This window comes from Cavia porcellus, unplaced genomic scaffold (genome assembly GCF_034190915.1).
Source record: "Cavia porcellus strain 051 isolate PalLab524CR breed Dunkin Hartley unplaced genomic scaffold, mCavPor4.1 scaffold_8, whole genome shotgun sequence".
NCBI lineage: Eukaryota > Metazoa > Chordata > Mammalia > Rodentia > Caviidae > Cavia > Cavia porcellus.
In genome coordinates this window covers 11,466,422-11,481,872 of record NW_026947491.1, presented here as the reverse complement: position 1 = coordinate 11,481,872, position 15,451 = coordinate 11,466,422, and the positions used below count along the sequence as shown (strand labels likewise).

At 41.5% G+C, this 15,451-nt stretch overlaps 1 pseudogene; it reads right to left on the bottom strand.

Annotated features, from left to right (window-relative positions):
• Positions 1–264: 264 nt before the first annotated feature.
• On the bottom strand, positions 265–5,929 carry LOC100727282 (WD40 repeat-containing protein SMU1-like; annotated as a pseudogene).
• Between the last annotated feature and the right edge of the window lie 9,522 nt (positions 5,930–15,451).

Sequence of the window (15,451 nt, the reverse complement as noted above, 5' to 3'; positions counted from 1 at the left end):
TGGTGAGCACTAGGCTTAGGAATAAGCTGGCAGGAAGGCCAGGACATCACTATTCATCTAGCTTAAGCTCTGATAATTTTATTTATTTTTACATTAAAATGTATTGGAAGAAAGGTAACTGAAACATGAAGCTTCACAAAATCATTCCTGTGGCTGACCAATTTGTTTAGAAAAGCTTGCTTAACTGATGAACAGCAACACATATGAACACATCTCCATGTAAGTACGTGCTTGCAGCTATCATTTTCTTCAAGAAAAGTTGAATTAGGGCTTCCAAAGTTCTAGGAGTCCATCTTCACTGTAGTTGGTGATGCGATTTCTGAGGAGGATGGTGTGCAATGCTAATCACGTTCTTCTCCTGAACTGTCAGAGTCCTCTCTAGCTTGCCAGTGACAATTCTGAAACCACAGAGCACAGTCTTCTCCCACACAGCAGATGCCCTCACTCCAAGAAGACACATCACAGCAAGCAAAGTGTCCTCCTTCTCTTTTCCAGGAGCTAAAGCTTTGTACAATCTTCCTTGCATATTCACAAAGGCCACTGTGTGCAGTCTGTTGCAAACCATCCAGTGCTCTGGGTCTTTAGGGAGCAGAATACACTGTGGACAGCAGTGTCGACCCTGCCAGTGCTGCCAGGGATTTTTAATGTACTGGAACATTCTGTGGTCTTCATATTCCAGATCTTATGGTGCCATCAGAGGATGCACTAATAATATAATGTCCCTCTTGCATAAATGTTGCTTCATTAACAAAGGAAGAATGATCATGGAATTCCTTCAGGGTTCTCCCAGATTTTAAACCATGAATTCTAACTGTCTGGTCAAAGGATACTCCAGGATCTGATTGCTGTCTGTAGGGAGTGGCACGACTGCCCCTTTGCTGGCTCCCCACCTTTCTCCTATGGGCATATGATGCACCTGCCTACATTAACCATAATCCTCTCCTGCCTACATCACATACCCGCACGTGATGATGACCTATCAGAAACCACCCTGTAGCCTCTTCCTGTCCCACCAGCCCGCCCTTGGCCTATAAAAGATGTGATCACTTCCTGAATAAACGAGGCTTGATTGGACTCCTCAACTTGCTTCCATCTCTCTTTGTCTCCCCCCTGTTTCTATTTCATCCAGGTTCCCCCTCCAGGTACACTCCACGGATTGATCTACAGGCCGGGTCTAGTGGCGCCCAGCGTGGGGGCTCCTGGCATGGGGGAGTTAAAGAGGGAGCCATTCGAGAACGCTGGCAAGAAGTAAAATCAAATTGAATCAAGGACCGAAGCTAAGAGTGAAAGCAAACTGAATCAAGGACTGAAGATAAGAGTGAAAGCAAATTGAATCAAGGATCGAGGCCTGCATGGACGACCACCCAGCGTGCCACCCGAGTCATGGTGAGTGAACAGCAACCCCATCCCCTTTCCCAGACGTGGGTCATGCATTGAGTGAACATGAATTGTTCATGGGAAGCCTCAGAAAGGCATTAAAGACAAGAGGGTTAAGGGTTAGAATAAAGCATTGTTGCAATATTTTCAGTTTATTCATAAGGTTTGCCCTTGGTTCCCCCTAGAGGGTTCTATAGATACCAAGAGGTGGAAAAGAGTAGGAGATGCTTTAAAAGATTATTATAGGGTTTTCGGTCTGGAAAAGCTTCCGGTGACCACCTTTGCATATTTGAGTTTAATCTCTGAGCTGTTTGCCCAGTGACATACAGATCCTCAGACTGAGGAGACGGTTGCACAAGGCCCTCCGAGCTACACAGCCTTATAGTGCTCCTAAGATGTCGCCTGCCTCCGGCAGGCCTCGTGACAGTCTTAAAATGGTGCTTGCCTCACTTCCGCCACAACAGGGTGGGCCCCTCCCCAAAATTGCGTTTCCAGTGACGGAAACAAACGTACCTCCCCAAGATGACACCGCACAGCTGCAAGACAGCATGAGCACCGCTCTGCTAGCTCTGGAGACAAGGCATTAGGACCCATACGCCATTCACAGTGGCATCTTTAAAAAATTAAAGAGAGCGGTTGCCCAATATAGCCTTACAGCTGCTTTCACTCTTGCTGTTTTAAATTCTCTGCCTGATGGCTGGCTCACACCTACAGATTGGCAAAGATTGGCCTGAGTGACTTTATTGGGTGGGGATAATCTTTTGTAAAAATCAGAATATACAAAAAATTGAAGAGAGACCACCACGCGCAATACATAAGCCAGGAATGGGTGGGACCTTAATATGTTAATAGTGGAGGATGCCTATGCCAACAGAGAGGCCCAAAAGCAATTTAAGGGAATGTGAGTTCCTCAGGAGCATTAATCAGGGGCTGGAGATTTATCTCAGTGACATAAGTGAAGCACAAAGTTGTGAGTTCAGTCCCCAGGGCTGGAGATTTAACTCAGTGACACAGTTGCCCGCCCGACAAATAAAAGGCTGTGAGTTCAATCCCTGGTACCACTGACACTGAAACTGCTTGTCAGCAAGGCCTTGCTATGGCTGCTCCCTTGAAAGGGTTTACAGTTAAACAGTTTTTATCTCAAAAGCATAAACAAAAATGTTTTACCTGTAGAGAGACTGGTCATATTACAAAAAGATTCCAGAGATAGGGATTCCAATGTCAATTCCTTTGACTCATTTAACTGATTGGAGTGGTGTTGGTCTGGTCTCTTGAGTTTAATTCCAGCATGTGTGAGGATGGGGATGGCTGCTGGGAGGAGAATGGGAAGCACTGTGGTGGTTATTGTTGTCTTCCCTGGTGTCGGATCTTGGGGGCCTGGGAAGCCTTCATCATCCTGTAATGATTTGATTAGTTCTATAATATGCAGTGTGTATTTAATGTGCAACAACAAACACAACTTTTTGGAGGAAAGTAGAGACATTAATTAAGTAAACAGTAAAAATTTCCAGTGGACTTGCTTTAAAATCTGTATTTCTTTAAATCTTTTTTTTTAAACTGTTTGTTCTGTTTTGATATGTTTGGTCTTTCCCTCTTTGAGATGGAAGGCAAGTGTGTGGGACTTATAAACATGTTACTGGGTTTTTGTTGGATCGTTGGGCGGAGCTGTTGGCAGTGTCACTGTTTGGATGTCACTTTATGTGCTTTGATTTTGTGGCCTGGGTGACTATTTCTGAGATGACAGCATGTAACTTGTCGAGTGGTGATTTTTTGCCATTTATTTTTCTGTAATTCTGTATTAAGATCACTAGAAAACAAGCCGACAGATAGTAAAAAATGGCCTTTCTTGTGCCGTGCATCTCCCAATTCCACACTTTGGGGTTAATCCTAGAGGACTTATCACCAATGCATTATGGCAAATGGACGTTACTCATTTCAATGAGCTTGGCAACCTAAAATATATACATGTAATTGTTGATACACACAGTGGCTTCATTTTCGCCACTCTCCAGACTGGAGAAGCTGCCAGACACATTATAGCCCATATGCTGTCAGCCTTCTCAGTTCTGGGATGTCCTCAACAGCTCAAGACCGATAATGGTCCAGGCTATGCTAGTTGTGCCTTTGCTTGTTTCTATCAATATCTTAATACTGATCATATAAAAGGCATACCTTATAACCCTCAAGGTCAAGGCATAGTTAAAAGGGCACATCTCTCCCTAAAACTCACTGTTGATAAAATACCACAAGGAGGACACATAAAAATATTCTATCTCATGTCTTATTCATCCTTAATTTTTAAAATTTGGATGCTGCTGGACAGTCAGCAGCCACGCATTTTTGGCGTTCTGAAACACGGAAGTGGTTTGCTTCTGTACTATGGAGAGACACCCTGACTAATTCATGGCATGGCCCTGACCCCGTTCTCATATGGGGATGAGGTTCAGTATGTGTTTACTCTCAACAAGACAGAGAGGCTAGATGGCTACCTGAGCACCTTGTAAAACAAGTAGACTGTTCTTCAAAGAACCCATGTGACACCCAGGAATAATGTCATTTCCTGAGGCACAACCCCCTGTGCTCTTTTACAGATGATACAACTCCTCAGAGCCTTATGCTGCCTACTCAGCCTTCTCCTCAGACCGTACCACACCCATGGTGGATTTAGATCCCCAGCAAACAGACTACAACTGCTGACAGCCATGCACAGAACCCCCTGTGACTGTGGAAGAGGCTCTTTTTGGTCTGGAGGAACACAAACCAGCCAAATAGACTGCGGAAAAATGTTGCTTCCGGTGTTATGTAAGGCAAGCTCTGAGAAATAAAAGAACGACTTCAACAGCAATGACAACAAATGGCCACTAACCCCTTCTCCTCAATGTAGGGGGAACTTTTCCCTTATCTAGCACCCCTTTTGGGTCCCCTAGCTACCTTGTTGCTTCTCCTTTCTGTAGGTCCTTGTATTTTTCAGAGGATTATGACGCTCATTAATAACCAGATAGACGTGTTTATGGCAAAGCCCATTCAGGTACACTATCACCAGCTGGAGATGGCAGATCAACAAACCTACCAGGAAGGAATTCCCATGAGTGGCCCATATGACGATGCGGCCTAACTGCCCTGGGGCAATGGACAGGCTGCCAGAGACGGGCAACTAGGACAAACATGTTACTCCATCGGCTGCCTAAGACAGGCACAGGACCAATTGCTGTCCTGCACGCCCATGATGGGTAAGGCCTGGTTGAGTTCAGGTAATGAGGTTCCTTGACCTAAGACAGGTGTTGTCCTCACAGGGCCTGCCATACTCCTGATTAATTAATATAAAAAGGGAGGAGATGTAGGGAGCAGTGCGACCGCCCCATTGCTGCCTCCCCACCTCTCTCCTATGGGCATGTGATGTACCTACTTAATACATTAACCATAATCCTCTCCTGCTTACCTCACATACCTGGAGGTGACGATGACCTATCAGAAACCACCCTGTAGACTCTTCCTGTCCCACCAGCCCGCCCTTGGCCTATAAAAGATGTGATCACTTCCTGAATAAATGAGGCTTGATTGGACTCCTCAACTTGCTTCCATCTCTCTTTGTCTCCCCTGTTTCTATTTCATCCCCATTCCCCCTCCAGGTACACCCCATGGATTGATCGGTGGGCCGGATCAGCTGTCCTTACCAAAGCTCAGACAGGTGACATGTTGACTATGTGCCCTTTCAAATCTCCTTAAACACTGTGCACTGTGAATTTTCCAGACCTTGATTTTCCCATCTTGGGCACCAGTTGCTAACATTTCTGAATTGTTGCTGAAACATATGCAGAGAACAGCATCATCCATCATGAAGCTATCCTGGGTCTGTTACTTTAGATCCTATCTGAGTTTTCCAATAGTACAGTTTCACACTAGAGTGAATCCATCAACAGAGCTAGTGACCAGATTCTGATCATCTACAGAAAACTAAGAACACTCCACATGTGATTTGTGACCAAACTTAAGATGCTGCTGAGCTGTGTAGGAAAAATTTCTTCTCCCACAACTTTGACTGCGGCTTTGCCTGGAAATAAATCAATGGTCGTTGCAGGAGGAAGTAAGTTCTGGTGCTGCTGCCACTTCAGTGCCTGTCCCAGAGATGCCTGGAGGCACTAAGCTGACTTCCACAGCTAAAGCCTGTACAAAAGCTGCTCTTCTTTTCTCTTTGCTACTTGAGTGTGGCTTTGGCTCATGAGGCTCAAACTAGGACCTTTCCAGGAGGTCCTCTGGTGAATATACTGCTCCAGCTGTGTTCATTTTAACATAATCATGGGGTCAGTTTGTCTCAAAATTGACCTGGCAGCACCCAATTCATGGAACTCTTACCAACTCCAAAACACCTGTGCTTAGAGATCAACAAGGGCTTTGTATGGCAATCAATGTCAGTCACAAAACTGTCAACACTGTTCACAGGATTTGGAGACACAGTGGTTTCCTCCTGTAGCCAGTGTCCAATGAAAACTGTTCTCCTGCAGTGATGCATAATAAGATGGATCACATCCAAAGACTGGATTTCAATCAGCATAGCTACAGTCCTCTGAGTGCAGGCCCAGCATCACATGAGCTCTGAGAATTTCAAATTCCCTTGCCAGAGACCTAGAATTTTGGTACAAAAATCATGAGATTGTCTTTCTTTGTCAAAAATAGAAATCAAGCTGACAAGAGCATGTATTTTATAATTTTCCAATGATAGTGGACCTCTGTGATCAGAATGGGCTGTGATATAATTGGTAATGTATGGCTGTGATATGATTGGTAAAGAATGGAACAGTTCTGTCAAGTGGAGCTTTCTGTAATTTGAAGAGTGATTGGCATAAAGTAGGCTCAGTAGTGGAATGAACAAAAATGGTTTCAATCCTTTGGATTAGATATACTGCATAACAGGAGTCACTTAATATATTAAGGGGTTTGTCTGCAAATTGTTCTAAAACAGAGAATAGCCTTGATCTCTGAGCACTGTGATGAATCTACCTTCACAGAGAAGCAGCGCTGGGAGGAGCAGCTGTAGACAGCTGATTTCCCTCTAGAAAAAGGATCAGTAAAATAATTAGAAGCCCCTGCCGATGGCTGGAAATGAGTGACCTTTGGGAGCATAACTGAAGTGCAGAGGAAGAATTTCAAAAGAGGGTCACTTGGGTAGTGAATACCCATTGTCCCTAGGAACTAGAAGGATGCTACTTGCTAGAATAGGGCAGATGGGAGCAAGGTCTGTCTCTGCTGAGTGTCTAGTGGTGCTATAATAACAGCTAGATCAGGACCAGAGAGCTGGAAAGTTCTGGTCCTTCCTGTAATCACTAGTTTTGCTATATGTTCTACACATACCTGGAGAAGTTTAGCCAGTTGATGTGGCAAAAACAGCCATTTCATTTTGGGAATAATCTTATTAATCCACTGCCATAACAGGACTGCAGGAGAATGAGGAGTCCATATTGTGAATAGATAAAGAGGTTGAGTGACATCAACTCTGAAACACTGCCTAGAATGCAGACATGTTTCAACTAATTTTCAGTTCCTGTCTGGCTACTGCTGTGAGTTTCCAAGAAGAATTTAAACGTTTAATGCCTGAAGAATATTATTGAAATTTTGTAACTGATAGTTTTCTAGTCCTAATTAGGGCCTAAGCCAATTAATATCTTGTGACAAGTTTTAGAAATCATTTAGTTTGAAGCTTGTCTACACTTATCCAAATTGTTTGTGGATTCATTGCCCTTTCAGATAAACTAGACCCAAATAACTATAAGGACATCATTATTTATCTGTCAGGTGCTAGTTGAAGGTGGAAAGTAAGACAGCCTCTTTTGACTTCTTCAAACAGCATCAGAAAGTTCTATTTAGAGGACATAGCAAGTAAGAGGTCACCCGTAGTGGATACTAGAAGCTTGAGAGAATTGAGTTCTACATCTTTTCAAAGCTTGTGCTACAAACAATTGTTTTCTTGATATTCCATCTCAGCTATCATCTTGTTAGCAGGTGATATGGATTCCTAAGGGTCAGGAGTAACTAGCCCACCACCCCACTCTTCCAGAAGGTCTCTGCCCCATAGATTGATGGGGATGGGAGAAATAAATGGTGTTTCAATCCTGTCTGTCCACCAGGGCCAATAGGTGGAAGAGGTAGAGCACTCTGTGAGACAGCCTAAGGGCAGCCTAATCCTATCAGAGCAGTGGAGGTGGTCTAGTCAGCCAGGAAGATGCCACATTGACTGTGGACTCTAGTGACATCAGCTCCTGTATCTATCAAGATTTTCCATTGCACCAAATAGTACAATGTATCAGTCAGAGTTTAACTAAAGGCACATGTATAACACAGGATTCACATATGATATAGAAATTACAGATTGGCTTATGATGTTAAGTTACGGTTTCAGGAGAGGAAGCATACAGAGGGCATTGGCACGCTGCAGGCTGAAGGATTCAATCCAGGGTCTGGAGGTTGTTGCACCATCCCATGCCAGTCTGCACAAGCAGATTGATGGCTCTGTGATAGAAGGCTAGAGAGTCTATGCCAGAAGTCTGCAGGATCCAGGGAAGAAGCCTAAGCCTGTGCTGGAGGCCAGGAGATGAAGTATAAGCCACAGAACACTGGAGCTCCTCCAAAGGAGAGACCTTCCTCTGACCTTCTTCCTTCCCTTTTATGCCATCCAGCCTAGGTTGTAGAATTGCTAAAGCCATTGGTTTAAGCTTCCATGTAGCTCAAATTTAGCTGAGTGTGGCAGCACACACCTGTAGTCCCAGCACTTGGGAGGCTGAGGAAGGAGGATCAGTGTGAGTTTGAGACCAGCCTGAGCTACAAAGGGAGCTCAAGTTCAGCCTGAACTTAATAGTGAGACCCTATCTCAAAAAAGAGAGAGAGAGATACCGAGACAGAGATAGAGAAAGGAGAGAGAGAGAGAGAACAAAATAACAGGGAGAGAGACTGATCTTTAAATTGACTCCTGCAATACTTAGCTCTGTTTTAGTATTAAGCACAGTGTATGTTTAAGCATTCTCTAGTTCTCATATGTTGAAATTTGTTGTAGGTTTTGTGCTGATGTCTGCATGATAATTGAACCACAGTGTGTTAGATTGGGCTGGTTTGACTCCCTGCCTTCCCGTCCTCTAAGGGCTCTTTTTATCTTAGATAATGGCAGTGTTTTCTCCCTTCCTGGTGAATTAACAATTTGGGAAACAGTAAAGAGTTTTAAAAGACTCTCAGGGTGATACTGTGAGGCAGGTTGTTAGTTATGTGACACAGTAGGTGCTCTGTGTTTCAGCTGCATTGACATAGGGTTGGCTATATTTTCCTTGGCTCTTTTTTCACATCATTTCCTCTTTCCCACTCAGTGCTGTTTCCGAGCTTTTAGCTGGTTCACCTCACTGTGTGCTGTGCTCTTATGTGTAAAGAGATGTGTGTCAAAGACAAAGTATGTTACATAGAGTAAGTTATTGAATCAGTGGTTTTATGTCTAGTAGTTTAGAAGCACAAATATGAATCCAGGCTAGTGTTACAAAGTACCAAACTGTATGGTTTTCCTACTGGGAATTTCTTTCTTCTCTCAAGAGTGCCAGCTCCTGTCCACTTTCTTTAATCAAAGATTCTTCTCCTTTTTTTATAAAAACAAGAGAGGTCTTTTGTAATTGTTCAGAGGTATTGTGGCAAAGAGAACCCAAGAACCCAATGTTACATACTCATACTGTTGTTGGTTATTTGTCATGAAAATTTGGCGCATGTTCTAGTCTGTTATGCTATAAAGTAGGCCCAACATTGCTGCCCTAGGAATACTAATTATGGACCAGGGATATAGCTCAGCAACACACCTGTCTGGCAAGCTTGAGGCCCCAACTTGGATTCCTAATACCAACGACAAAACAAGACAAAACCACCCCAAAAACTAATTATGTATTTTAAGAAATAATGGAGTTAGAGTATGTAAGATAATTTCTGTAAGTCTTTTTCCCTGAAAGAATACCAATGATTTTGTACATATTTTCCTTTGCTTTGTTTTCTTGTATGTCTGTTACTGAAGCTGTAGTATTTTGCCCTGATACCTTAAGACTCACACATAGTCAAGCCATCTATTATTGGAGGTAATCAATCCTTCATGTGAACTTCCGCTGTAGTTGAATAGTCAGAAGTGAAACATTAGTATTGGAGCCCCATGGAGTGAATAAATTTCCTAGGAGGAGAGGATAATAAACTATTCAGGAAGTTATTAGGAAATGAGAACTTGTGTTCATGTTCAGTCAGATAAGCTGCTGAGAACTTTGCATATATTCAAACAGTCGTTTTAGAGAAAGGAGTCAGAGATTTAACAACTTCTAATCATGTTAGGGGCCTTGAACACAAGAATGATGGAATTATGTTCTGTAAATGAAAGAAAACATTTCCAAAGGCAAGTTGTTTGAAAATTGACACTCCCCTGGGGTACAAGTGTTAATTTTAATAAACAATATTAAAAATATTTGTTCCAGGGAAGAAAATGGACAGCTTCCTGCAGTCAAAAGAACCAGTGGGAAAACCAGCTGGGGTGGGGCTGAGCTTCTCAGTGGGTGATAGCAGTAGCAGAGAAGTGTGCACCTCCTTTTGGGTCACACCAGTTTTTCTTCTCTATGTCTTGCTTTCTGGTTACCTCTAGAAAGTTTGACTTTCTCTTTCTTATTAGCCTGCTTGTTATGAAATTACTAAGAACACTGACTTTGTACCTAGTTGTTCTTTTCCTTTATTGATTGAGATTGGTGTACTACTTGCTTTATTTTATTTAACAAAGAAAGAGGCTTGTGTTTTCCTCATCAAGGGATTATTTTTCTTCAAAAGCTCCTCTCCCATTTTGTGTGCTTCAGACCCCACAATGCTTAGAACAGGGCTGGCTCCTGGTGCAAGTTGGCTGACTTCTACCTATGGTAGAGGTAGGTTTGTTTGGAGAGTAGATTGAAAGATGGAGAGCTGGCGAGGAAGCTCTAGCCATTGACCAGTGTGATTAAAGGGATCCTTTCCTTTTCTGAAGGTCAGAGGCTGTGGCTGCTTTTACTGAGAACATGGGTCAGAAAAGAGGCAGATGAGCAGAGAGCTGCTACTCTCCACTCAGGGTAGGTAGGCTGAGTAGAAGGGTAGGTGGGCTGCCTGCAAGGTGGTGGGGACATTAGGGCGGTCTCCTAGGGTTTTGCACTTAGTTTCCAATAGTGTTTTAAAATAGAGTCAAGCCAAGAAAAAGCATTTCATCTGGAAATTTAGTAATAACATTTTGGAATCTTAGAATCGTTTTATTGAAAAATTTGGCAAGTCAATGGTTTACTTAACAGTGACTTGAGATTAAAGTCTTTTAATGATTAGAATATTTTGCTGAACATCAAATAATAAGAGAAAAGCCAGTTGTTCTTGAGAGTTACTGTGAATTGGGTTTTGATCTCCTCCTTCTTTGGTAACTGCTAATTCTGTTATTTCTATCATTGTCATCTTATATCTTTTTTCCATTCGTTTCATCTCTTGTTTTCTCTACTTTGGTATTTAAAGCTGTCTTACACTTCTGAGGATTTGAATGACTGGACTGTGGATAATGACATTTTACAACTATTTTAATGTTCTGTTCTCTTTAAAGATAATTGTGTTCCACACGTAGCCTGGAGACAAAAATGTGCAGTTACATTGAAGTGTAGCATTCAGAGAGTATATTCTCTCTAGACTTTGGTTAATTGACTCAGGTTCAAACATGCTGAAAATCAGTTAATTTTTCCTGACATGCCCTCTAATGGAACTGACTTCTCAGTGCCAAAAACAACAGTTCTGCAAAGTTGTATGGCTGTGCCACCTGGTGGTGAAATATTACAGCAAGTACTAAGTAGTTGTTTAAGAATTTAATAATTGATTCATGCCTTCATAGGTATCATAATTTAGATGTAGACTCAAAAGATATATGGCATTTTTCTCTACTGAATTTGGGGTTTTGTTAACTGAGATGTTGTTATTTAAATATGATCAAACAGAGTCATTTTGCCTGATAAATTTTTGCTACCTTCTATGAGACTCCTTTTGGCTTATGAAACTTATACATTAACAACTGAAATATACTGTACTTTTAGAATATTCCTTAAATTCATAGAGATAACTTTTAAGAAGAGAAAACCATTAATACTAAGACTTTAATATGGATAGTTATTGACTTACAGGAAGAACAAAGTTTATAGGACCAAGGTTTGGTTTTATCTTAAGAAATAAATCATTTATTACCCATATAGAAAGATGGTGAATTAGTAAGCAGTGAAATAGGTAGCTTCCCTGAGAAAAACAGCTCAGATGCTGGCATAAGCCATCCCGGATAAAACCAGACAGAGTGTGATGGAGCCTCTCGACCCAGGAAGAAAGTAAAGGGAAAAGAGCCAGTCAGACTTGCAGTATGTCACTCCCATTGGTGCTGGTCAAACTTGGGGTAACAGCAGGCTCACTGGGGTGCGCAGATTTGTGTAGTGTTGCTCTTACTGTGGGAGCTGCAGGTGCACTGAAGTCGGGGGTTGCTGAGCCCAAGGAAAAACAGAGCTGGTGTGAAGACCTTCACTAACCCACTTGGGGTGAGTGCTCAGAATTTGACCCTCCCACAGGAAAGGGGTGATGGATGGGATGACATACTGGCATTGGCCAGGACCCTGAACAAGGAATGGCACTGACTTCAGTTAGTTGCTCCCTGCCCAGAGAAGATTGGTCGCAGCTGCTTGGGCCAGGTCATGCCCCTGGCTTAGACTCAAAAGCCAGGGCTGAAATTGTCCCCAAAGTTGTCCCAAGCTAGTTCCATCTATGTGGTACATACTAATATGGTGAATGCCCCCACTGGTTGGCTGGTTCGGAGCCAAGGGGCCAGCCTACACTGCTCCTGCTTGTACCTCAATGATGAACAACTAGCTGGAGAGGGCAGAAATCCCTAGCCAGTGCACTTCAGGAGAAGTGCCAATAAGAAAAGGGGCTGGGACCTCTACCTTACATCTCTATGGAAGAAACCAGAAACATGAGAAGAGAAAGAAATAAGAAAAAGCCTCCATTCCCCATGCCAATGAATATTGGTCCAGGAGAGGTAAATACAGAAGAGATTGAGGCAGCAAACATGCAATATTGCACATGGCATCAGCTGACATAAAGGAATATCATTGTGACATTATAGATGATCTCAAAACTGAAATATAAATACAAGTAAAGCAAGATATAAGAAGATTAATAAAAGAAGTGCTAAGCCCTTCTCACAAAGACACAGACGGGAAAACGGAGGAACAGAAAAAAGGGAAAAATGTTTGATGATTAATATTTTAAAAATATTTTTAAAAACCTTAGAATACACAAAAAAGATTCAAAGACCTTACCAGGAAATTAAAAGCTCCATTAAAAGCTGGCAAAATGGCCTAAAAGAAGCTAGAGATAGATTAACAAAACTTGGAGAAAAGTTTGCAATGTGTGATTGCAAAAGGAAAGATCTCTTTAAAAAATAAGGAAACAGGCAGAAACAATACAAAGGTTAGAAGATGACAAGAGCATCTATAATTTAATAATACAAAATGTGAGTGAAGAAGCCGGGGTAAACACAAAGGAAGTACAAAGGCTGTTCACAGAAATAATTAAGGAAAACTTCCAAGCATAGAAAAGAAAATGATATTCAGATGTTTGAGTCATACAGAACTCCAGCCACCTAAAACAAAAACAGCTACAATAAGACATAGAGTAATCAAAATCCCTGAAATTCATCACAAGGACAGAATATTAAAAGTGATCAGAGAAAAGAAATAGATTACCTATAAAGGAAAACCCATCAAAATCACCACAGACTTCCTCGACACAAACTCAAATCAAGAAGAGCTTGAAATGAAGTGTTTCAAAAACTGAAAGAAAATAACCTCCATCCCAGATTGATGTACCCTGAAAAACTGTGTCTCAAAATTAATGGAAAATCAAGATGCTTCCATGACAAAGAGGAAATGGGGGTGTTCATGACCACCAATCCAACCCTACACAAAATAATAAAGGATGAGACACACACACACACAGACAGACACACACACACACACACACAGAGACAGAGAGAGAGAGAGAAGAAAAACACTAGGATTTCAGGAACAGTGGCAGAGAGGCCTCAATGAATGGGGCAGACTTTGGAATGAAGGAGAAAAGTAGACAACCAATAGCGGGAAAATAGCATAGCAGAAATGAGGCAGAGAAGTCTGGCTAATCTCTAATAAAGATGGCCTCGTTACACTAACAAAACGTTACACAGGCAGAGTAGATCGGGAGATAGGGTCCAACGAGATGCTCTGTAGAGGACATATAATTAACCTGAAAGAGGGTTTATGGACCGAAAGTCAAATATGAGAAAACAATATTCTATATGACAGAGAACCAGAGAGAAATAGGGGCAACTCATCCAGCACCTGCAGATAGGTTGGAAAGACATGAAACTTTTTTGTCATAAAGAACTACTCAGCTACAATGAAAGAAAACCTTGAGGCTTGTATAGATGCAGGGATACAACTTAACATCAAGCCCAGAGGTGAAAATGTTCAGAACCACTTATGTAAATAGCAGGTTGCATCCCCAATCTAAAAACTAAAAGAATTAGTGGGACCCAAAATGTACAATACACCCTCTGAAAGTGAAAGGGAAGGAATTTTCTAAAAAAGGAAAGTAGTGTATCAAGATTTAAAATCCACATTATTCTCACTGCGCTGTTTAGTTTGATTATATTCTGTTCCAGTTTGTCGCCTTGTACTAGATTTGAGGCCACAGATAGCTGTCCCAAAATAGCAGGATATATTGTGGTAACCATCCTTAATTTCCTTTTAACTTAATCTGAAGCCCAGTATAACTTATACAGTATCATTATGACTGATCTTATTTGAATCTGGTTTGTTACATTGCTGTTTTGTATTGAATGATTTTATTTAAATCTGTTATGATTGGTAGTATCAAGTCTGAGAGTATAGGCAACTACTCTGAAGATGACAAGATTCACTAGGATATCCACTCTGATTTGACTATTACCTGCTTTTGAAGTTTTATAATATCTCCAATGTTTTATTTTTATTAATAATGTTATATACTTCTATGTTCAATTATACTATGCCTGATGATATACACAATTCTACTGAAGATAACAGACATCATAGTAGCATTGTAGATCACCTTGTATTGTGCTTTTTATGAATTTTTCATTTCACATTTATCTAGGAATTTGTTTTGTCTTGCTTTGTTTTGATTGTCCTTCTAATATAGAAAGGATAGATATACTTGTAGAGACTTACGAATGTGTAGAACTTCTAAACAGTTTATGAGAACTGATTATATAAAGCATGATGAAAATATGAACAACTACTTTGAAGAAAAAGAGACATTATGATACCCAGTGCTGATTCTGTACTGTCATGAGGTGAAATCCAGCAATACAATTATTCTTTGTTTAGAGTGATTTTAGTCTGTTTTGATTTATTTAATTCCAATATACATGAAGTTATGGGCAGCTATTTTGAAGAGAATGAGAGACACTATGACAGCAATTATTGACTTACTTATTGTCTGGTTTTAAAGACCTAAAATGCCTTCATTAAAAGGGTTTTGGCCCACTGTAGCCACGAAAGCCTCCACCGAAAGCAGGAAGCCCCTATCTCCCCTGCCCCTAGGAATTTACCTGTGACACCATCTTCCCACCCCTGGAAATTTACATATGGCACCAAACCTAGGACCAATGGGCTACCTGTGCATCGCTCATGCCACCATATGTTCCACCCCAAACCGAGTCTATTTATATACCCCCACACCATGTGTCCGCCAAAGAGATCGCTGGTCGCCAGCACTGGGGGGTGCCAGTCATCTCTCTCTGTGTTCACAGAATAAAGGCCACTTTTTATTTTATACTTCTCATCTTTTGGAAATATTTTTCATCTTTTGGAAATAATCCTAGCAAAGGCCACAAGATGGCTTCAAAGTACTGAAATAAAAAGTGCTTTGTCTGCTCTATCCCAATCACATACGTCTTCATCTGATGAATTCAGTGTCCCACTACCTAGCATACAGTGGGTACTCAAAGGCAGAGATTTATTCA